This window comes from Maniola hyperantus, chromosome 25, assembly GCF_902806685.2.
Source record: "Maniola hyperantus chromosome 25, iAphHyp1.2, whole genome shotgun sequence".
Taxonomy (NCBI): domain Eukaryota; kingdom Metazoa; phylum Arthropoda; class Insecta; order Lepidoptera; family Nymphalidae; genus Maniola; species Maniola hyperantus.
The window spans coordinates 4,311,314-4,337,435 of NC_048560.1; the positions used below are offsets into that span (position 1 = coordinate 4,311,314).

General features: G+C 36.1%; 2 protein-coding genes and 2 non-coding genes across 4 annotated transcripts in view; 1 reads left to right on the forward strand and 3 right to left on the reverse strand.

Moving 5' to 3' along the window:
- Window positions 1–26,122, reverse strand: part of LOC117993926 (cysteine-rich PDZ-binding protein) — a 305,498-nt gene that overhangs the window by 83,656 nt on the left and 195,720 nt on the right. The window lies entirely within an intron of this gene.
- The window catches only part of LOC117993927 (sperm surface protein Sp17-like), a 136,336-nt gene that overhangs the window by 18,546 nt on the left and 91,668 nt on the right, over window positions 1–26,122 (reverse strand). The gene's annotated exons all lie outside the window — the stretch shown is intronic.
- Window positions 9,572–9,685, reverse strand: LOC117994025 (U5 spliceosomal RNA). Its single transcript, XR_004675298.1, has one exon. It is a non-coding gene; the product is annotated as a U5 spliceosomal RNA (small nuclear RNA).
- LOC117994030 (U5 spliceosomal RNA) lies at window positions 16,874–16,988 on the forward strand. Its single transcript, XR_004675303.1, has one exon. It is a non-coding gene; the product is annotated as a U5 spliceosomal RNA (small nuclear RNA).

A 26,122-nucleotide genomic window follows, 5' to 3' on the forward strand; every position in this document is an offset into this window, starting at 1 on the left:
AAATGAATATTACATTATTCAAATCCGGATGTTAAGTTATTATATATAATTCAAATTAGAGGCGGCTACAGCATGCAAATTTAGACGGATAAGTCGTGCGAAAGAACTTAGAACTAACAACTTATGAAATAAACACAAAGGTAAGAAAAATAAAACAAAAAAAGATTAAGTGTAAGAAAAGTTAATGTATTAAGAGAGTTTTTATTTTATTTTTATTTTTATTTATTGGACACACAAAACAGATTATGACAATAATTGATAAAGTAATACAAGCCATGAATAAAACTAGTCACTCTCCAAAAAAAAAGTGTGTACAAATGCAGTTATTAGTAACAATAGGACGTGTACGAAGTTAGTAACGGACTCACTATTAAACAATACCTATACTATAATAAAAGAACATAGAACTATAAAAATCGAACACTAAATAAAGTACTTACGTGTTATTGTGTTAGTTATTATACAAAACAAAAACGTAGTAATATAAATTATAAGAACCTAAAAAACAAAAATATAAGTGAAGTTTTGAGAAAGCAATAAAGCAACTGGGAAAATATAACAGAATAATAAAATGAGAAATAGTATTCTACATTTAATTTATTAGTTGGGAAAACTCGCAGATTTCACATCCGGGGCGGAGCTCAAACTTGGAATTTGCATTTTATTAGTTTATACCCGCGACTTAAGTCCAGCCGACGATGGGTTCATCGCCGGCTCACTACAGAGCACGAGTCTCCTCTCAGAGTGATAAGTGTCATAGTCTACCACGCTGGCCATGTGCGGATTGGTAGACTTCACACACCTTTGAAAACATTATGGAGAACTCTCAGGTATGCAGGTTTCCTCATGATGTTTTCCTTCACCGTTAAAGCAAGTGATATTTAATTAGGTACTTAAAACGCACGTAACTCCGAAAAGTTAGAGTCCGATATAAAATTTAGGTCGACCATAAATTATTTAGGTAGGTACCTACTTTCATTATCAAAGAACCACATATTAGCTTCTTTTTTTCGAGCTATTAGATATTCGAATAGAGCAACTATGTGAAATGCAGCATAATTGGAAGGCACACAAAACCACAAACACAGTCTCTTTCAGAGCAAAAAAAAAGTGGGTATAAAGTGACAAAGGCGCGTTCCAAAAAAGACTTTCATTATCAAAAGACTTTAATTATCAAAGGACTTTCATTACGAAAGCTGATGTGTCAAGATAGCTGTTTTTCTGTTTTAGCTTCCGTCGTAAAATAGGGCGCGACATGTGATAGGCGGAACGGTTGTTAGTGACCTTTTGGACGGAGTGTTACGATTTGTTAGTATTCGAGGAAATTACCTAAGTTAAAACATTTTCTTTATTACAAGCTTTTATTAGAGTTCCGAAGGGTGCCAACGGATCCCTATTACTGAACCTCCGACGTCCGTCAGCCCCACCGTCCATTCATATGTTCGTCAGCGGGCTATATATCGTGAACCGTAATAGGTAGAGACTAGAGAGTTAAAACGAGAGTGTAGATAGCTATAAAAAGGTTGTACAATGATGTAGATAGCTATAAAAAGGTTGCACAATGTTGTAGATAGCTATAAAAAGGTTGTACAATGATGTAGATAGATATAAAAAGGTTGTACAACTATGTAGATAGCTATAAAAAGGTTGTACAATGATGTAGATAGCTATAAAAAGGTTGTACAATGATGAAGATAGCTATAAAAAGGTTGTACAACTATGTAGATAGCTATGAAAAGGTTGTACAATGATGTAGATAGCTATAAAAAGGTTGTACAATGATGTAGATGGCTATAAAAAGGTTGTACAACTAAGTAGATAGCTATAAAAAGGTTGTACAATTATGTAGATAGCTATAAAAAGGTTGTACAACTATGTAGATAGCTATAAAAAGGTTGTACAATGATGTAGATAGCTATAAAAAGGTTGTACAATGATGTAGATGGCTATAAAAAGGTTGTACAATTATGTAGATAGCTATAAAAAGGTTGTATAATGATGAAGATAGCTATAAAAAGGTTGTACAATGATGTAGATGGCTATAAAAAGGTTGTACAATGATAAAGATAGCTATAAAAAGGTGTTTAAAAGGTGGTAGGTAAACAAAAAGTAATCGCCCGCATTACTTTGCTTCAGCCTTGATAACGCGTTCGATAGAGCCTTGGGCCGTGTTTAAGCGAATCGATTTCTTCGTGTGGTAAAGCCACTTAGCGATCAGGTAATATAAATAGTGCAGGAGCTAGCCATCAGGAGCTACCTACTATATGAGCCTCAATAGCTCAACGGGTAAAGGAGTGGACTGAAAACCGAAAGGTCGATGGTTCAAACCCCGCCCGTTGCACTATTGGCGCACCTTCTCCTAGCACAAGCTTGACGCTTAGTTGCAGAGGAAATGAGAAACTTGATTTAAAAAAACTCCCGACTAACAGTTGAAAAAAAAATCAATCTATGTCTAATCTGTCGATAAGTTACTCGTACTCAGCAAATTTGTTATTTGTCAAAAATATCACACACATGTTTTTTGACAAATAACAACGTGCTAATACAGAGTGTAACTAGAACGCTAGCAAAAACTCAGCGTTATTGTTATACTACCTAAACACAATCCAATACCAATAACCATTTGCCTCGTTTTGTAGTTTTAGTGATTTAGTATTTTTCAAACCCGCAATGTATAGCGTGCAAAACTCGGGTCAATGTCCTGCTTACGACGTGGCATTGACTCCGAGTGACCTACTTACGCTACGTTCGTTGACCTCTAGCGGCAGTCAGCTGTTTTATTTGAAATATATCGTAAACTTTTACAAAATTATAGGATTTTTCAATATATTTTTTTGGCGTTTTATTAATAATTAGTTACTCTTGTCGCTTGAGCGTTAGATTGTAAAATAGCAATTTTATTGCTTCCCCTTGTAGTATTACCTATAGTTATAAGTTAGATAGTACATACAGAACACGAGCTTTCAGAGAAACAAGTTAAAAATGTTGATTGCCACTCTACTACTTTGCGATACAAGTTTGAACTGTAAAAACACTTAACGGAAATTGGCCTGCAGCTCTCAAACTAAAAGGAATGACTAATCTTTCGAGATCTTGCCAACTCATTACTTAACTCCCCTGACCTACCTGTCTCCCTTTATTTACTAGGTTATACGTATAAAACCTAGGTCTAGAATGTAGTTTAAAGTTAAGAGTTCTGCAGTACATGTTTTAGGTCTAACGCAGACGACGGACTATAATAATGTCTGTTAACAGACGTAGTGTCAGACAGAATGATAACGAAGGATTCCTTATCTCCAGAGAAAAAAGGGAACCCTTATCCACATACGGAGATACGGAACCCTAAAAAAGTCCAGATATCACAGAAATCTTGAAGCTAAGCTGCTCAAGAATTAGCTTAGCTATCTTACCAGCTTTTACCTAAAGTCCACGACAGATCGAGATGGCAATCGGGGAGGTAACGCCCCGCACACCCGCACAGCCCCCGCGCTAACCCGGTGTGGGCGAACGCGGATGACGTGCGGATGTGCGGGGTGTCTCGCCGCCTCATACCCCGATTGCCATCTAGACTACATCGTACTATACTATAGGTATCAGGTCAAAACTAAGTTTTCTTTAACATGAAAGAAAAAGACACAAGATGCTCGGTAGTAAAAAACCTTGGCGCGTTTCAAGTGAATCGATTTCTCCGTCCCGCACAGGTGTTGTCTGAAGGATTGCGTGCAAATAACAAAGTATACTGAACCCGCGAGTTTCTTCAAACAACTCTGTTTTTATACGCTAATGCGTTTACTTTGACGAAGAAAAACAGAGAGCAGGACTACCTTTGTTACGCGCAAGGCATACCGGCAGAGACGAGGCGTCGCGTTGCGTTTTTTAGGGTTCCGTGCCTCAAAAGGAAAAACGGAACCCTTATAGGATCACTTTGTTGTCTGTCTGTCGTCTGTCTGTCTGTCTGTCTGTCTGTCAAGAAACCTACAGGGTACTTCCCGTTGACCTAGAATCATGAAATTTGGCAGGTAGGTAGGTCATATAGGCGAAAAATCTGAAAACCGTGAATTTGTGGTTAAGGACCTAATTACTGTGCTAAATATAAGTACAATTTTTTGGAGCCGTATAATGCAAAGCACCTACTGAAATGTATCACGAAATTCATGTATGCTAATTTACCGTTAAAACATTTTTTTTTTCACCGTTAAAACAAGTGATATTTTAATTGCTTAAAACACACATATTATGTACGTCTTAAGCACTACCATATCACCGCTTGTAAGAACTATATAATAGTACTATTACTACATAGTTTATCATACTAGCTTATGATCGCGACTTTATCCGCATGGACTACATGAATTTCAAACCCCTATTTCACCCCCTTAGGAGTAAAATTTTCAAAAATCCTTTCTTAGCGGATGCCTACGTCACAATAGCTAGATAGCTATTATGCAGATGCATGCAAAATTTCAGCCCGATCCGTCCAGCAGTTTGAGCTGTGCGTTGATAGATCAGTCAGTTAGTCAGTTAGTCAGTCAGTCACCTTTTCCTTTTATATATTTAGACTAGCTTATGCTCGCGACTTCGTCCGCGTGGACTACAAAATTTCAAAACCCTATTTCACCCCCTTAGGAGTTGAATTTTCAAAAATCCTTTCTTAGCGGATGCCTACGTCATAATAGCTATCTGCATGCCAAAATTCAGCCCGATCCGTCCAGTAGTTTGAGCTGTGCGTTGATAGATCAGTCAGTCAGTCAGTCAGTCATTCAGTCAGTCTGTCAGTCAGTCACCTTTTCCTTTTATATATATAGATTTTGTGTTATAGGCCCACTAAAATATAGGTTAAATGCGTTAGCCCCGACCGTCGTATCGCTACAGGCTCTATTAAGGCCCGGAGGTTCTATTTTTAGCCGATCGCTATTGCATTGATTTCTGCCCTGAGCACAGGAGCTTTGCAGCACCAACGTTCTAGAGGTGACCAATTTATTTATTAACCTGTTAATTTAACACATATTAAAGTTTGTTGATTAACTGCGATACTAAAACTTAACAATTTTAAATAAAAAAATATTATTAAATCAAAAAATACAAATTATTATAGTTAGGACCTATACCTACGTTCTAAGTAGCTGCAGTAGGTACTTAAGCAGGTAGCGCGAAGATTCCAGGAAATTAAATTTCGAAGGGGGCGCGCGGTGCAAAACGCGCGCGCGACGACAATATAGGTACCTACCGATTGCGACCGATTACGTCATGCGCTAAAAATACCGATGCATTGAATATGGTTAAAAATAGCAAGTCAACTAATGTTAAATAGCACCACATCGATATGATGATAAATTTAGCATATCAAATGATTTTGTTGTTCCCATCGAATACCTACGAAGTGTTAATAAATAAGTTAAATAATTTTGTTATTTTTGTTGATGCTTTGATTTGATACATAAATAATACAATAGTCGAAATTTTTGTTATTTCTGTTTATTACCGATACTGTTCGATTAACGATAGTGCGCGTTCATAGACTTTTTGTTAGTTTATTTTTTCGGGTAATTTTTTTTTTTTTTTTTTTTTTTTTATATTTATTTATTTAAAACAACTCAGTACAGTAATCAACTCTCTCTCTCTCTCAAAATTTGATGGTGTAGTTTATTTTGCTCACTTCGTTGTCTGTCCGTCCGTCTGTCTGTCTGTGCGTCCGTCCGTCCGTCTGTCTGTGCGTCCGTCCGTCCGTCTGTCTGTGCGTCCATCCGTCCGTCTGTCTGTGCGTCCGTCCGTCCGTCTGTCTGTGCGTCCGTCTGTCTGTCTGTCTGTCAAGAAACCTACAGGGTACTTCCCATGGACCTTGAATCATGAATTTATCAGGTAGGTAGGTACCTAGGTTTTATAGCACACGCAAGGGGTAAAATTTGAAAACCGTAATTTCTGGTCACGTCATCATCATCATCATCATCATCATCAACCGATAGACGTCCACTGCTGGACATAAGTCTCTTGGAGTGACTTCCACTCCACACGTCACGGTCTTGCGGCGCCTGAATCCAGCGGCTCCCTGCGACTCGTTTGGTTACATCACCAAAAATAAATTGAAATGTGTTCATGAAAGTAGTGTTTTCAATTTTCAAAGTAAGATGAAATCAAGTGGGGTAGGTATCGTGTTTTTTTTTTTTTTTAGTCAGTATTATATTTTTAACGTGTTTATTTATCAATAAATTTTAATAACAATTATTGATATTATATTATGTAAGTTTAACAGTATTTGACACCACTACAACGTTCCGAGCCAGTGGTGGATTACAAACAATTGATTTATACTTAAGTGCTCTCAGCTACTCGTGTGCTCTCAGTCTATGTGAAAAAAAACAATGGTTTTTGAAAGTAAATCTTTTTTCGGTTACGATGGAAGAAACGTTCACGGATTCATTCTGAGACAAATATAATATGTCAACATATTATACTCATTTTACACTAAATATTTATTATTACATACTAAAGATTTAAGCTGGAAACGAGCTAACCTGGAGCGGTATGGCAGTTTCATCAAAACTACACCCTTAAGAATCAGTTACTTTATAATATTCTTACTATTTGTTAACTGCTGTTAGTAGGTTTATTATAAACTAGATGACACCCGCTACTTTGTCCGCGTGGATTTAGGTTTTCAGAAATGTCGTGGGAATTCTTTGATTTTCCGGGATAAAAAATAGCCTGTGTCCTTCTCCGGGATGCAAGCTATCTCTGTACCAAATTTCCTCAAAATCGGTTGAACAAATAGGCCGTGAAAGGCTAGCAGACCAACAGACAGACAGACAAACAGACACACTTTCGCATTTATAATATTAGTAGTTTATGCTCGCGACTTCGTCCGTCGTTGACTACATAAATTTCAAACTCCCATTTGACCCACTTAGGGGTGGAATTTCGAAAAATTATTTCTTAATGGATACCTACTCTTTACAAAGAACACACCCTCCAAATTTTATGTCTCTATAGGACAAGCGGTTTAGGCTGTGCTTTGATATATACTTAAGTCAATCAGTCAGGAAATTTTATAAATACAGATGTAGGTCACTGACGTAGGATATGTAGGTTCATATTCGGCCTATTATGGTAAATGCCACGTGAGTATTCAGGTAGGTGTGCCAGATTAATGGCAATATAAAGCTATTCGCGTATGACCTTTTATGCCATTTGATATTTAGTAGTCTAACTTTGTAGTTGAACGTAGGCATCTAATATGTTCAATACAATTTTTTTTCGTGCCGTAGCTTAATGGTTAGAGCGTCCAGCGATCCCAGGAGACGCGGGTTCGATTCCTGCTGGTCCGCAATTTTTGATATGTATTTAAAACTAGATGACGCCCGCAACTTCCTCCGCGTGGATTCAGGTTTTTTAAAAATCACCTCGGCACTTTTTAATTTTATGGTTTAAAAGTAGCCTACGTCCTTCCCCAGGATACAAGATACCTCTGTACCAATGGATGGGCCGTGAAAGGCTAGCAGACAGACAGACACAATTTCGCATTTATAATATGACTATGGATTATTTAGAAATTTCCTTGCAGTGTAGGTAAAATACTATAAGAATTATAAAACAAATATTAGTATAATGTAGCTGCTCAATGCTCATACGCATTTAAACGCAAAATAATGACGGCTAAGTTTTGTCACAATTTTTTTGCTTGTATAGGTACAAGAAGCTACGTCAGACGTCAGTTGAGAGACTCGACTCATGCATAAATTAGCATACATGAATTTCGTAATACATTTCAGTAGGTGCTTTGCATTATACGGCTCCAAAAAATTGTACTTATATTTAGCACAGTAATTAGGTATAAAAGCCTTAATGTGAATATTCTGTGACCTGGGTTCCTCATTCTTTTTTAATTAATTACTAGCAGTTTCCCGCCACTTCCCTTCTTAGGTAGGTATGAAATATTCCTTCACCGTCGCTTGAAGCATTACTTAAAAGTAAAGGTACGTGCCCACCCTTCGAATAGGAGACGGACGTCTTAAGGCAAAATGGGATCACAAAGGCGAAATGTATGGAAAAGTCTGGGCCGTCCGAGCGCTGTTGCACGCTTTTTATAAATATTTATATTTAAAATTCTATGTGCTTTGTTGCTATAAAACAATACCGTAATCCCTAGTGTATTAAGTGTTGAACGTAAATACGAAATTTTATTGAAATTGGTTTTATATCAATCGAATAAAACTGGTTTTTCTCCTAATGGTCGTGTAAAAAATGCGTATTTTGGGTAAACTTCGCGATTTTTTGTATCCAGCCAAGTTGTGCCAATCGTGTTTTGGCTCTCGTAATTCACTAAATTAAATCTTTAATTTTTATAATATTAAAAATAAAATATAAACAAATTTGTAGTTTTTGAGGCCAAAACTTGATTCTTTGAACATCCGAAATGTGTCTTTTGGGACGCATATCGCCTTAACCTCTAAAAAGATAAGTTTTTATTGGCTTTACGACTCCGGATTCTGATTGCTTCAAATAGGTACCCTACGTACTTATTACAGAAGTCGATTCGACGTAATGCAAACGAGACTTGGCTCCTAGACGATTCTCGTTAGCTGCCGATCCGGTTACAGGCTAGCTCAAAGAGACTTGGCCTTTGCGATATTTACACAGGGTAATGAAATTGTTAGTGGCACATTACTAGACGGAATACGTACGTTCCTTCTACCTACTATACTTGCTAGAGTCTATTTAAACAGCTGTTTTTATTTGTATTTTATTATTTGACTAGCAGTTGCCCGCGACTTCGTCCGCGTAAAATTTTTGGTTTCTCATGAGATCTGAAATTTTCCCGCTGCAAAAGGCCTCACTTACCCAGATTGCCTAAATGCCAATTTTCATATCTCTAACTTCAAAAACATAGGACTTTCATATATAACTTTTCAACCCCCATTTCACCCCCTTATGGGGAGAATTTAGTTAGATCCTTTCTTATCTGATACCTACCCCCTAGAAAGTTTGTAATAGATTCGTTTTAAATTTAGATTTACTTTAATGTGTATAACGCGAACTCGCCATCCTCACGTAAACTTCAACAGTTTCTAGAGGATGGCGATCTGTGTATTTTAAATGTACTCAATTGAAATTTCCGTGATCAATAAATTATTACTTGTTGTTTTTATAACTTCACCTGGTTCAATAGTCTCGCTGTGTGCCAAAATTCGATACAAACTATCGCCGCGATAGTATCGCCCTGTGGAGATTGGCCCATAGAGTTTGTATCAAATCTTGTCTCACGGAGAGACTATTGCCACGATTCTCTCGTCTGTGGAGATAGCACCTTATTATTTATATTTTTTACACAAAAAAAAATCTGCTGGATTAATAATATTTATTAGACCAGTCTACTTAAGTCCATTCTTCATAAATATCCGGATTACTAAATTCGAAGGTATCGTTCACGTTTTACCTAACGTTTTATTCGACTCACTTACCTAGATTCAGTTATTATTATTAGTCTATACATACATTGTTATTTGACTTGTTACATGATGTATCATGTAACTTACATCGTTTACTGTCTGTAAATGTAATATTTTTATTTGTATAAGCCCTACGATCGTAGGGCACCAAAAATTGTAAAGACTCATTTGAGTGTTCCCCTCCACGGAAATCTTTAGTAAAAGGCGAAAGATTTATGCGTTTTGAAGGGAAACCAGAGATACTCGGCATTAAACATGGGCAAACTATTATACGTTTATAGCGAGCACAACGATACCTTGAACTTTTCTGGGGCAGCGACATCTAGTGTGAATTTTGAAAAACACAAAAAACATTATTATTTTATAGATAACTATCTACATTATAACTATCTTCAAATATTGTTTAGATAAGATAAGATAAGATAAGTTTATTAATTGCAAAATTGTATGTACATAGGGTCTTAAAAATATAAAAGTCCAATTACAATCTGCCATCAATGGCGCGCAATTTTACAATAGTGTCAGTTACACATTTAGTTACTATTAACATAGGTACTAAAAAATAAAAAAATAATTTAAAATATGATGTCAGAGAAAACCTAAAATAGTCTTATTTAAGTGCATGTTAATATTAACTTAATAATAAATTACTTACATTGATGAAATTAATTACTTAATCAAATCTCGAAATTAAGCCTTAATATGTCGTACGAAGTCATCCACTGCATAAATTTTTTTTTCTTGCAACCATTTTTTTAATTTATGACAGAATTGTTTAAATGGAAGCATTTTAATCTCCATCGGCAATGTGTTAAAAAAAATTATGCACATAGAGTAACAAATTTTTGTGTTTTTATTTGTAATAGTAATTGCTTTCGGATGAAACTATTTTAAACCTTTTTATTGTAACGTTGTGTTAAATAAAATAATGTTTCTTTAAATTATCAGGGTTTATTTTAATATTTCCACTCGGATTAACTTAGTAATTAATATTAATACAATGAGCTAGTGTGCACGGCTCTGGCCAAGTCTTACAAGTGAAAGTCTATCAATTGACGTTGACACATGACAGGTGACACCTACGTACGACATTGACAATAATTGGTCACTTGTCTATGAGTTGTCTCTGCTACATCATCCCCTTTTATTTTTTAAAAAAAATATCTACATAATCATCCAGTTACAATTTTGAAAAATTACTTACATATATCATCCCCTTTTAATTTTACATAACTAATCATCCCCTTTTAAATTTACAATTTACATAATTATTACTTAATTAATTTTATAATATTATTGTGCCACACTTCTTAAATTTACTACAATTATTGACTCTTAAACTACCCATTCAACCAGCGATGGACAGCCTGTCTGATTGAAACACAAAGTCTACGCCGCCGGTCGAATATGAAACGAGGTTCTAGTATATTGTACATTATTTTTGTCTATTATTACATATGCTCTATATCCATTATATCTAACAATTTCGCCTTCTGACCAAATATTCTTACTTGGCTCTTTTTTGAACCAAACTTTTTGCCCTACAGTAAACCTACTTTTAAATCGACTTGTCTTATTATAATTTTTTATATTTCTAGTTTGTACATTATTAAACTGTTGAGTTACATTCTGATTTAACTTAGGTGTTAGGTATTGTGAGCTAACAATCAACTTAGTTTTTAAATTTCTATTCATTAGTAGCTGACTGGGGGAAAAATTTGTACCAGAAACGGGAGAAGCCCGATATTGTAATAATGCTAGCCTTACATCAGTTCTATCTTCGTGGCATTTTGTTAGCATTTTCTTCGCAATTTGTACCCCTCGTTCAGCCATACCATTCGCTTGGGCATATCTTGGACTAGTATAAGTAAATTTAAATCCCCAATTATGTGCAAACTCTTTACATTCCCTCGAATCAAATGGAACATGGTCAGATATTATTTCTGCAGGTATTCCATGAGTACTAAAAATATCTTTTAATGTATTAATTACACTTGTAGCAGTTTTACTGGATATGTATTTTATCTCTAACCATTTAGAATAATAGTCATATACTACTAAATAACTTTTCCTTCTAAAGTCCATGATATCTATAGACATCATGACATCATCTTAGACATACATCCTACACTAAAATGATTTAATTTTCCACATTTTAAACAAGTTTTTCCAAAGGCTGGACACTGCCTAGGACCATGTACCTTATTACACTTTTTACACTGATAATTGTTTTTATTCAAGTTATTTTTATAATTATTTTGACAATTTTTCTTAGTATTACTATTATTATGGGGCCTACTATACTTAGCTTTGCTATTGTTGCTCGCCGGGGTAGTCAGCTGCCGGGTTGTGCTTGCTGCTGCCACCGCTTTCACCTCCGAGCTGTGTAGCACCATAAGTTGCTGACTGGACAGCTCCGCTGATCGACATATGTCCAGTGCCTTGTCCAGTGTGAGGTCCTTAATTTCTAATAATTTTTGTTGCACTCGTGTCTGTTTCACGCCGATGACGAGTCTGTCCCGTAACATCCTGTCCTTTTGTTGACCAAAGTTACAGCTGTCTGCCAGTTTTCTTAAGTCTGAGTAAAATGTGTCAAAATTTTCTCCGTCTTGTTGTACTCTTCTATTAAAATTGTAACTTGCCATTACTTCATTACTTTTCGGCTTGAAATATTCGTCGAATAACTTGATAACTTCCTCTAATTTCGGTTTATCTTCTTTTTTTAATACGTTGAGGTATAGTTCCAGGGCTGAAGATCCAATGCAATTTAATAATAATGCTGCTTTTCTTGGTTCAGACAACTTCTCAAAACCCGCCGCCAGCATAAATATCTTAAACGAATCCTTGAATTTTTGCCACTGCTGCCAGCACGTATCCAAATCTTCCAGATCTATTCCTCGCGGCATCTTAAATTCGACACCACACATGTCACCTTGCATCGTAGTCGTTGCCCCGTCAGCCATTGTCTTTGTTCAGTCCAAACTTGTAATCCGTTTTAATCTGATGTTTTGTTCGAAAACGGCTGCGCCATGTAACGTTGTGTTAAATAAAATAATGTTTCTTTAAATTATCAGGGTTTATTTTAATATTTCCACTCGGATTAACTTAGTAATTAATATTAATACAATGAGCTAGTGTGCACGGCTCTGGCCAAGTCTTACAAGTGAAAGTCTATCAATTGACGTTGACACATGACAGGTGACACCTACGTACGACATTGACAATAATTGGTCACTTGTCTATGAGTTGTCTCTGCTACATTTATCTTGTTTTATTCGTTATTTTAGATTACAAATTTTTATAACCGCTTACTTTGCTCAATTCTCAACTTTAATAATTTCAGCGTCACCCACTATATTATATTATTATTGTTTAAGAACCTGACAATCGATTCTGGGAAACCTGCATCAATCATTATTAAAATCGCAATTGTGGTGATTAGCTGAATTTATGGTATTCTTGTTGCAATAATACATTGTAACCAATAGTGAATGAGCATCAACCAATCAGCGATATACAGAGGTGATTGTGACATTGTGGCTGTCATTTTACCGCAATCGGGCCCCTAGTGAACTTCAAAAATACATAAGATTTTTATTAGCATTGAAACCATCAGATTTTCGTTTCAGAAAACTAAATATCCATTTCTCTGATTTCATTTGACCTATTTGTTTTGTAAAAATTGTATTTTTCCCCTCTTCTTTATCCAAAATCATACTGCAGCAGTACCTTCACAAATAAGGAAGCGAGGGGTGAAATAGGGTGGGCCGGTGTGACCGCTCCTCTAAATAATATATTATTATTTGTATGACCCACTTTAAATAGATTTGGGTCAGATTTTATAACCATTACTTCTATCTAGTTCATGCATATTTTATTTTATTTGACCATTTTTTCTCTTTTCTCAATTCTGTGTGACTTTACTTTTTAAATACACTTGTATAAGCTTTGCTTCTAATTCTAAATTAGCCTGTACTATCCCACGTCTGGGCAAAGGCCTCCCTCCGATCCTTCCACCATTTCCTATTCCGTGCCTCTTCAGGCCACGTAAGCGCAAACTTATCAAATTCATCACGCCAACGTCGCCTCGGCCTACCACGCTGGCGTTGATGATTCTGGGGAGTCCAGAACGAAGCAGATTTTGCCCATAAGTCATCTGGCATACGGCACATATGAAATGCCCAATCCAATTTGAGTGAAGCGGCTGCAAGGCCAAAGTCAGCTACTTGCGTTTTGGAAGCTTTGCTTACCTGAAGTTAAATAATATTTTTGTAGTCCGAATAATAGCATTAACCCAACCATTCCGTAAATTCAGAAATTCTAGGGGCGTTATAACAAAGTTCAGTCATAGTTCACTTATTTCTTTTTCAGTTAACAATTTGACCCGAAATCCGGAACTGCGGACCGACCAGTTGACTGAGCAAGCGAAAATTTCCCAACAATTTATTACTAACAATTTTAGAATTTCAACTTTTGTTTCAGTTTCGTTGTAACTGTGTGAGATGACAGTGCGATTTTTTAGAAGACCGTTCCAATTTCAAATTGAACTGTTATTTTGTTTGCACGGTTGCCAGTTTTTTTTTAACAAATTGAAACGTTGTATTATTTTGTCGTTCTTCCGTAAATAGAGGATTTTCGACTATTGCAATTATTGGGACGACTATTGGTTGATACATCTTTATCATAATTTTCTAGCGTCGTTTCAACGTAATTATATGATGTCATATTTAATCACTCTATAATTATTTTATTCTACAACTAAGTTACCTAGGTACCTACCTACTTCGTGGACATAAGTCTCCGTTAGGGCTTTCCACCCCTGATTTTATTTTTTTGCGGGTAGGCCTTAGATAAAGTACACATAGATTTAATTGCTCTGATTCATAAAATACAAAAGTGTATTTTTAAGTGTTAAGTTACTTATTACAAGTAAGTTATAATTTAATAATATTATAATACTTATATTTAAGTAAGGAAGTATAAACAATTAACTATTATCAATATAAGTAAAAAAAATGGCTAGAGGTCTGAAAGTAACATCGCGCGAACAGCAGCCTTATCGATTTGGTCGTATTTGCTTCTACGGTACCAAAAAAATTTATATTTTCATATTGAATATTGACAGAGATGAGAGAGGAAGCCATTTTGGAACATTTATTTTTATTCGATTGATATATTAATCTATCTACTATAGGTACCGGAAATTTCTATAGAAGGTGATAAATATACAATAATCGTTTCAATAACTCAAAATACATTCAAGCAGCCGTATCGACGATCAATTGAGGAAACAAGTACTGGAACCCATACAGAAGTAATAATTGAAGATGCAAGCGAATTTACAACTTATCTACTGAGTCACAAAATATATTTTGGCATAACCAGTTTATGCTGGAAATGGCAAAGAGGGAATCATTGATTACTGCAACAAAAATGAAATCTTAATGCTTGTATCATAGAGTTTATATTAGCATGAAAGATGTTATCGTGTTTAGGTGTGATGGTTGGACAGGTAATCGAATCGCAAGACGCTTCCGATACAAAGGGCTTTGTAAATGTTTTTTGAAAATGTTTAACCGAAAAGCAAGCTCTTGACAGTAGAGATAATAATAGGACTGCTATGGTAATTTCAGGGTACCAGGTGTAACAAGGAAAGATTAAATCTCGTATACCTAATGTAAAACAAAGTCGCTTCCCACCGTCTGTCCCTACTCAACGGATTTTAATGCTGTTTTCATAAATGGATAGAGCGATTCAAGAGGAAGGTTTATATATTACCTACGTTTACTTAGTTTAATATTGTTTTGTGTTATAATTCGCTGGCTTGCGAGAATAGTGACAGAACTCAAAATTATTGATTTTAGAGAATGGCGTTTAAGTTTAAAGTTTTTTTATAAATATTTTATTACATACCGCAATACGTTAATGATTTATTGAGTGTTTGATTTTACTGGTCAAAGGCAAATTTATCGTGGTATCAAAACACTTAAAAATATTTTAGAACTTTTATTGAAATAATAAAAAAAACTGTCATCTAAAGGGAGCTTCAGACATATACCTGGTTATTCTCGAGACCACAAATTATTTAAAAAAAATTTGTGAAAAAGCCAGTATAAATTAAGATTTCGGTGGCTTACGAGAACAGTGACGTAACTCAAAGTTCTGTCAAATTTAGTTAAGTATACCAAACGATCAGAAATATTTGATATTTTATCGTGAACGGACACGCAACGCCGATTTCGCGCCAACAACGGTCGTTAAAAAAAAGTGTCCTTATTCATTTGAAACAAAATACTCTAGCTCGAATTACGAATACAGACTCATCTAATGACATGCACGGTCGATTCCAATAATAATTTTTCAAAAATAATGACATAATTTAGAGATTAATCGTTGTTTTTGATAAAGGCAAGTAAATACTTTTTATGGTCTTTTTATTTACGCCTGTATTCGTGAATAAATATGGGCAATTGCTTATGATATCGCTGATTTTATTAAGCTTTAGCTAAATACTTGAAGACCCAAAGAACCTTAATCCGCTATCAACGGGATTATTTTGAAATGGCCGCCGACTAATAATATTGTATCTTTTAATTCTTGAACGTGCAATAGCTGGCGTGAAGGAGATTTAGTCCGAAGAGCACTCAGTTCATGGATTGTATTATTATAGGCAATACTTAAGTATAATCTTATCATTAATACACACATCAACTGCCAAATATTATCGAAATAATAAAAAGTGATTTTGTAATTGTAGTTAGGTAGGTAGGTATAGACAAAAAGCAAAAAAATACACTTTATCTATATATATAAAAGGAAAAGGTGACTGACTGACTGACTGACTGATCTATCAACGCACAGCTCAAACTACTGGACGGATCACGCTGAAATTCGGCATGCAGATAGCTATTATAACGTAGGCGTCCGCTAAGAAAGGATTTTTCAAAATTCAACCCTAAAGGGGTAAAATAGGGGTTTGAAGTTTGTATGAAAGTCTGTCAGTTTTGAAGTGTCTATAAAGAAGTTTTGTACTTAGTTAATATTTTTGCAATTAGCAGTATGACATATTTTATTAAGTTCATGTTAAAATCTCATAGTTAAAGATCAAACCTAAGGGTGTAAAATAGGGGTTTAAAATTTGTGTAGTCCACGCGGACGAAGTCGCGGGCATAAGCTAGTACCTACTAAATTCTGCTATTAGTGACAGATTATAATAAAATTGATCATTAATCCGTACGATTTCATTATAAATTTATTTAATGCTCTGAATGCTTTTACAGACATTACTGAAATGCCTAACAGGCCATTGAATAAAAATACTTATAGTGACAGTTACTAAAGCGTAAACTAGATGGCGCTGGTCTGTAAATGTGCAAGGTATCGTTATGCCTACAAAATATATATAATTGTTTGCCCATAACAATGTAATGACACTCTGGTTTCCCTTCAAAACGCATAAATCTTTCGCCTTTTACTAAAGATTTCCGTGGAGGGGAACACTTAAATGAGTCTTTACAATTTTTGATGCTCTACGATCGTAGGGCTTATAAATTAAAATAACAGGCGGTGCGAGCGGCGACTTTGGAGTTTGGACTCCGAAGTCGCAGGCGGCGCAGCTCGCTTCGGACTTCCTTAAATTAACCTATATGGCATATGCTGCCTATATGTCACACTTTAATTAATAATGACGTCATTTACTTACTTTACATTTAATAATATTTTTAAGTTTATCAGCTATACTAGAGTGAAGAGTCTCAAGTCTCTTGAGACTATGGTTAAAATTAGAATATAACCCTAGTATAATTAGTGGAGTCGTCGTGGCTAATTCCGTTGTACACAATTTCTAAACTAAACTAAAATGGCACGTCTAAATCTATTGCTATCCCTCTCATAATTTAGCTTGCGGAAAAGGATAGCACTAGATTTAGACCTATTAATTTAGTTTAGTTTTTACTTGCTTTAACGGTGAAAGAAAACATCGTGAGAAAACCTGCATGCCTGAGAGTTCTCCATATTCGCAAAAGCATGTGAAGTCTGCCAATCCGCAGTGGGCCAGCGTCGCAGACTATAGCTCTGAGAGGAGACCCGTGTTCAGTAGTGGGCCGGTAATGGATTGATCATGATGATGATGATGAAAGGCTTTTATGACGTGAAAGCAAACGTTACTGGCTGATAAAGCCAATTAACAGGTATGCAAATTAGAAACATAAATCACGGAAAGCCCATTCTAAAATAAAAACACTGTTATAATAAAGAGATCGCATACAGCTGAAAGGGGTGTATTTTTTTTCATTCATAATCTTCTTTTTTTATATGTAAAATTCAAAGTCCTGACTGACTGACTTACTTATATATCAACGCACAGTCTAAACCGCTGGTCTAGAGTCAATTTTGAAGGTGTGTTCTTTGTAAAGAGCAGGTATCAACAAAGAAAGGATTTTTTGAAATTCCACCCCTAAGAGGGTTTGATAGTCCGTTATTTTTGATGTTACATCGATGAAAATTGGTATTTAAAGATTCCATTAAAAATAAAAAAAGTACTTACGCGTTTCACGATTTTTGAAAATTCTACTACCTAGGGGGTTAGATAAGAGATGAAAGTTTGTATGAAAGTTCGCCATTTTTCAAGTAATTTGCATGAAAGATCTATGTTGGTGCACTGAGTGGTTGGAGTGCGTCTGCCTAGAACACATCTATTTTTGCCACTTGCGCTTCTTGGTCACACGCAGTATGCGATCACTTTAGCTGTAATGACCGTGTTAGGTACTCAGTTAGTACCTGCAAAATACTAGGTCATAATATAAAATTATTATCGTTCGTCAAACATATAACCGTCAACAAGTAATTTTTAATTTATATTTATAAGGCATTTTTCATACTGGACGTGTGACTTATTATTGCGTTTATGCTAAAGCTTCCTATTTTAAATTGTAAATTTTGTAAAAATGTAGTTTTATGCAGATGCACATTACTTATTCTGAGGACTTTACATTAGTGAGTCACGAAAAATTCGCAGAGAAAATTATCGTTTGTAATATATACCATCCTTCCTCACCACTTAGCTGGCAAATTTAAATTTCTGTAATAAAAACATCCTGGAGAAGGACATATATGTACTACTTTTATCCCGGAAAATTAAAGAGTTCCCACGCGGTTATCAACTAATCAATAAAAAATAATTAATTATATTTATTATTATGTCGTAATAATAGAGTTAGTAGGTCGATTTTGTATAACATCAATCATTATTACAATCTCAATTGTTCTGATTGGCTGAATTTGTGCGATTCTTGTTGCAACAATGCATTGTAGCCAATAGTGAGCGAGCGTCAACCAATCAGAGGTGATTGCGATCGTGACATTGTAGGTGTCCATTCTACCGTAATCGAGCAGCATGTTCCTAAATTCCGTTGCAAGTGAAAATTGATAACTGTGCCCGTAGTACAAGATTTTACGTCTCACCAAACTAAACCAAATTCGAGAGTCGAAATACTTCCGCGTTACAATAAACTGGATCTTAAATGCCTTGTTTTAAAGCTCGAGTTTGTCTACACTTCTACAACCAGCGCTCCAAGCGGAAACATTGCGAAATTAAAATCAGTGGCATTGAATATTTGACTTCAATTCAAGGCTGTTTAGGTCCATTTTACTGTAACGCGGAAGTATTTCGACTCTCGAATTTGGTTTGGTTTGGTGAGACGTAAAATCTTGTACTACAGGTACTGTGCCTAGTCTGTAACCATACAGCCGCGCCTTTACAAATTTTTACGAGTTAATAGCCACAGTGTAGGTAGCGTGTCCAATATCATTATTATTAAGTGCCGCGTCAACCACAGATTTCCGACCACCCACGATTTTTAAATTATTTATCGGGCAAAGGCATTATTTTTCGATCGAAATTAAATTAACGTGAACTTTATGCTGTACTACAGTATTTGATGGAGCTCTACGTTGAGTGAAAAAAAAAACACTTTCCTTTAAAAATTAAAATTTTAAACGTTTTCCTGTTGATGCCATAAAATGGTTGTTTTTAGGGTTCCGTACCTCAAAAGGAAAAGCGGAACCCTTATAGGATCACTTTGTTGTCTGTCTGTCTGTCTGTCTGTCTGTCTGTCTGTCTGTCTGTCTGTCTGTCTGTCTGTCTGTCCGTCTGTCTGTCAAGAAACCTACAGGGTACTTCCCGTTGACCTAGAACCATGAAATTTGGCAGGTAGGTAGATCTTATAGCTGACATTTGGGGAAAAATCTGAAAATCGTGAATTTAGGGTTAGATCACACAAAAAAAATTAAATTGTGGCCATGAACTAATAATTAGTATTTTCAACTTTCGAAGTGAGTGACTATATCAAGTGGGGTATCATATGAAAGGTCTTCACCTGTACATTCTAAAACAGATTTTTATTTATTTTTATGCATCATAGTTTTTGAATTATCGTGCAAAATGTCGAAAAAATACGACTGTAGTACGGAACCCTCATTGCGCGAGCCTGACTCGCACTTGGCCGGTTTTTTTTAGTTTAGAAACCATCTACTGGGTAGGTATCGTTTATTACCCGAGATACTACCAATCTTACTACCAGTAGTAGCCCTAATGTAGTCAAATTTTCCTATGATTTTACTTCAAAATAGCCTAACATCTGTCATATTGTCTATTCAGGATCAAACCGAGAGTTCCCTCACTCTAGTTCACTCTGACGCTACGCTCCGCTTTTCCACTGGTAATTTCTATTTGGCTAATATCTTCTGTCAAATTAACAAAAGTTTTGGCACTCGCTTCTCTTAATTCAATTAAGGACTTTGGTATATATTTTCTTAAGATGATTTTAAGTAAAATTATGTACTTCTATTGTACACAATCCATTTATATATATTATGTAATAATAAGTATCTTTATTTCAGATATTAGGTACATCTATTTTGTTAGTAATTAAATTAATTGTTAATGACTATGTCAGTAAGTAGGCTGTTTTATGAACCGATTTATTTGTTACTAGCTTATGCTCGCTACTTCGTCCGCGTGGACCACACTAATTTTAAACCTCTATTTCATCCCCTTAGGAGTTGAATTTTCCAAAATCCTTTCTTAGCGGATGCCTACGTCATAATAGCTATCTGCATGCCAAATTTCAGACCGATCCGTCCAGTAGTTTAAGCTGTGCGTTGATAGATCAGTCAGTCAGTCAGTCACCTTTTCCTTTTATATATTTAGATTTTATATACTAGCTGCCCCGGCGAACTTCGTTCCGCCTAACAGTCGATTCTTTTTTAGGAATTTTTAAATTTTTCTTTCCGTAAGAACCATCCTCGTACTTCAAGGAATATTATAAAAAATTAATTAGCGAAATCGGTTCAGCTGTTCTCGAGAAAAAGCTGTTCAGCAACACATTCAGCTATTCATTTTTATACATAGAGATATATTAAATAATTAAATAAATAATTTATTGTTTCACCAAAATTACAACCAAAATTAGGTTAAGCCACCGATGCCTAAAATAAGTTGTACACTCGTGTTATATTATTATGTATATAAAAACCCCAAAAATATTAAGAGCGTCGTTCTCTCTATATGTATTTAACTCAGTATGTATTGTGAATGTTTTTCTAGCAATCCTCTTTGACACAGCTGACAAGCAGATTACATGATATAAGAGGATTATGTTGCATTTATCATATTGTGAATGTACTCGTATACCCACAATCCACAACTACAAAAAAACTGGCCAAGTGCGAGTCAGGCTCGCGCACTGAGGGTTCCGTACTACAGTCGTATTTTTTCGACATTTTGCCCGATAATTCAAAAACTATGATGCATTAAAATAAATAAAAATCTGTTTTAGAATGCACAAGTGAAGCCCCTTCATATGATACCCCACTTGATATAGTTATCTTACTTCGAAAATTGAAAATACTAATATTAGTTTATGACCACAATTTAATATTTTTTGTGTGATATAACCACAAATTCACGGTTTTCAGATTTTCCCCCGAATGTCAGACATAAGACCTACCTACCTACCAAATTTCATGATTCTAGGTCAACGGGAAGTAGCCTGTAGGTTTTTGACAGACAGACAGACAGACAGACATACAGACAACAAAGTGATCCTAAAAGGATTCCGTTTTTCCTTTTGAGGTACGGAACCCTAAAAAGTAGATAAATACCTACCTAATTGTCTTTTTTTAGGGTTCCGTATATTCAGAGAAAAGGGAACCCTTAGGGGATGATTTATGCCAGCACGTGGCGGGCACGAGCCGTGTCACGTACGAGGCGCGTACGAGACAAGGATTCAAAACAACACGAACATCTAATCTAAACTATTTTAACCACAATGTATTTCCGTATTGAACAGCTAGGCTGATTCTTTGCAATAACAAAAAACCCTTATGTAGCTAGAAGAGGTAATCTCTAATACGTTGAATTATCACGACCATAATCTTATACAGAGCTCAGAATTTGTATAATATAATAGTATGTGAGTTATTATACATAATACATGTATATTTCGAGCTCGCAGTCCCCTTTGACATGGATGACAGGCGGCTTAGCCGGCAAGGGAAGGATTATGCTATATTTATCAACATTACCCTCATTATGAACGTGGTGTGTGTATGTTTGTGTGTGCATATTATTAAGGTAAACATGATTCGTCTTAAAGGCTTTAGTACCTATATTCGCTTACAGAGAGTTTGCAATTCTCAATCATCATCATGATCAACCCATTACCGGCTCACTACAGAGCACGGGTCTCCTCTCATAGTGAGAAGGGTTTTGGCCATAGTGTAGCACGCAGGCCATGTGCGGATTGGTAGACTTCACACACCTTTGAGAACATTATGGAGAACTCTCAGGCATGCAGGTTTCTTCAAGATGTTTTCCTTCACCGTTAAAGCAAGTGATATTTAATTATTTAAAACGCAAATAACTCCGAAAAGTTAGAGGTGCGTGCCCGGGATCGAACCCCCGACCTCCGATCAGAAGGCGGACGTCCTACCGACTAGGCTATCACAGCTTATTACTATTCTCAATACCAAGATTATATTCTCATAAGCTAAGATATGGAACGTCCTTCCAGCATCAGTTTTCCCCTCAAATTATAATATGGGTACCTTCAAGTCAAGAATATTTAGGCATCTTCTAGGCAAGCGCGCTCCATCTTAGTCTGCATCATAACTTGCCACCAAGTCTGACTTCAGCCAAGCGCTAGTCTATAAATTAAAAAAAAAACTACGCCAGAAAAGTAAGTAGTATCCCAAGCAATCTCCTACCATTACGTGATTAATGGCAAGGGTAACGAACCTCAGCAATGAGCAATACGGCGCTCAAAAAGATCTGCACTAGAGAAGTAAACAAATGCTTTGTTTTTGTAGTCAAAACAGGTAGTTAAGTAGATTCATAAAAACTACATATTTAACTGACTACAAAGCATTATATTATTATTGTAGATTGCAGAGTATAACAAGCTTCAACAAAAGCGGCTCCCAAACTGTGTGAGACTAAGTTCAGTTGTTCAAAGTATTGTTTAACTTGCGTTCCACTAGATAACTTAACTATCTAATAATGAGGTAGCAGATGTTGTCTACTGGTATAATAATTATAGAGCTAGTTCAGTTTTTTAAAATCTAAATATATAAAATGAAAAGGTGACTGACTGACTGACTGACTGACTGACTGACTAATCTATCAACGTACAGCTCAAACTACTGGACGGATCGGGCTGAAATTTGGAATGCAGGTAGCTATTGTGACGTAGGCATCCGCTAAGAAAGGATTTTTGAAAATTCAACCCCTAAGGGGGTGAAATAGCGGTTTGAAATTTGTGTAGTCCACGCGGACGAAGTCGCGAGCATAAGCTAGTTTAAGTATAAACTAGCGCTTGGCTGATAATATCCAACCTGCTGGCAAGTGATGATGCAGCTGAGGAGTGTGCTTGCCTAGAATACCCCTTCCAGGTTAGCCCGATACCATCTTAGACTTCTATCACTTACCACCAGGTGAATGCAGTCAAGGGCTCACTTGTATCTGCACTATTACTAACATCTGAAAATGACTGTAAAACCTAGTTAAAATCTCGTTCCCTTGATCATATTGTATGCGGAAACTAGTAAACCAGCGGCTCCCAAACTATGCGAAACTAAGTTTAGCTGTTGTTCAAACTATTGATTAACTTGCGTTTAGGGTTCATGATTTCTCGAGCTTATCAATTTCTCGGGTCTCGAGAATTCTCGAGGCTAATTTCTCGGGTCTTCTCGGGTTGTCGAGAAATTTACATTTACGTACGGATTTGCATATTCTTCGGTTCCAATAATGCGATTAATCAACAAATTCAGTGGTTTCCTCTCAAATAAAAGTACCAAAATAATTATAAGACTTTTATTGACAGTCCTCAACATAATTAGCTTCTTTTTCTTAAAGAAAACTAAAAAAATAAGCTATTCTGACATTTGTGACTTATACATATATACAATTACAGCACAAGCACAGCATTAAAAAGAAAAAAAATCAACTTAAAACTTCTAGCTTCTTTCTTTTAAACAAAACAAACAATAAACAAAAATTTCAACATGAAAACGTTAACCTTATCCTAACTTATAATTAAATTACAATCACAGCACCATTTTTGGCATGTTAGGTAATTAGAAAAAAAATATCAAATGAAATTTTTGCATTTAAAACAAACGGCAAACGCAAATCGTTTTATTTTATAATTTCATAGACTCAAATATGATTTCTCGAGTTTTCTCGAGCTTGATTTCCCGGGAACAAAGCCCAACGATTTGCCCTACTTGCGTTCCTCTATATACTTTAACTAAGTACCTAATATCGAGGTAGCTGCTGTTGTCTACTATCTAGAGTCCGTACCAGGGGTGTTACGGATATTCGCATCCGTTTCCGCAAATGCGGAACATCCGTATTTATTCAGACACCCGCATCAATTATTGCGGAGCTTTTACGGATACGGCTTCATATTTGCAACAAGTAACGGCCTGCAAAGAAAGTGGGTAGGGCCAGTGTGGCGCGTACAGCGCGCGTGTTTGCTAGTTGATATCTTCGTTGGCTCACTGACCAATAAAAAAGTGTACAATGGTAGCCAACAGGGGTGTTACGGATATTCGTATCCGCATCCGCAAATGCGGAACATTCTCATTAAATCAGACATCCACATCCCCGGATGTAAACTTATAATAATCCGCGTCCGCATCCGTGGATGTCAATATATTAGCATCCGCAACAACCCTGGTCCGTACAAAATGAGAACTCACTCGCCGTTTTAGCTCTATGTGTCAACAGCTGTCATTTCAAAAGTGCGTACCTTTGTAATCTTCTTCTTCTTCTTCTTCTCGATGATATTATAAAAATGAATCACTAAATGTGTTGGTCATCGCAAATCTCGAGAACCGCTGAACCGATTTCGCTAATTCTTTTTTTATAATATTCCTTGAAGTACGAGGATGGTTCTTACGGAGAGAAAAATTTAAAAAATTTGAATCGACTATTAGGCGAAACGAAGTTCGCCAGGGCAGCTAGTAAGGACTAAAATCCTTTATAAACGGAGTTAAGGATCGACGTATCGACGTAATGTTTTAACCTGGATAATATATTATTAGCTACCTAGTACCTACTTAGGTAGTTGAAGAGCTGGAGAGTGACATACGCCGCTTCATGTTCAATCCACGCGTACAAAGTCACGGGTTTCAGCTAGTACTTTATAAAGCAGAGTAGTTCCGTGCCGCATTTTCCGACATGCACTAAATTATGCGGTGTCACGTTACATTAGTCAAGAGTCACAGTTATTTACCGACGACAAACGACGCCGTTGTTTAGCGCTGGGGGAAAATTTAAGAGAGGTCAAATGAATAAAGCATTTACGTACCTACTAGTTTATTTCATTATTCCTAACTAGCTTATGCCCGTGACTTCGTCCGCGTGGACTACACAAATTTCGAACCACTATTTCACCCCCTTAGGGGTTGAATTTTCAAAAATCCTTTCTTAGCGGATGTCTACGTCATAATAGCTATCTGCATGTCAAATTTCAGCCCGATCCGTCCAGTAGTTTGAGCTGTGCGTTAATGGATCAGTCAGTCAGTCAGTTCGTTTATATATTTACTAGCTTATTCTCGCGACTTCGTCCGCGTGGACTACACAAACTTCGAACCACTATTTTACCCCCTTAGGGGTTGCAATTTCAAAAATCGTTTCTTAGCGGATGTCTACGTCATAATAGCTATCTGTATGCCAAATTTCAGCCCGATCCGTCCAGTAGTTTGAGCTGTGCGTTGATAGATCAGTCAGTCAGTCAGTTCGTTTTATATATTTACTAGCTTATGCTCGCGACTTCATCCGCGTGGACTACATAAATTTCAAACCCCTATTTCAACCCCTTAGGGTTTGACTTTTCAAAAATCCTTTCTTAGCGGATGCCTACGTTATAATAGCTATCTGCATGCCAAATTTCAGCCCGATCCGTCCAGTAGTTTGAGCTGTGCGTTGATAGATCAGTCAGTCAGTCAGTCAGTCAGTCACCTTTTCCTTTTATATATTTATATTTATATAGAAGCTTAGATGACGCCCGCAACTTAGTCCGCGTGGATCTAGTTTTTTTTTTTGTTGAAGCAATGTCGCGGTTATTAATTTACAGGCAACAAAAATCCCCGGAATTAGATGATGCAATGGTGAT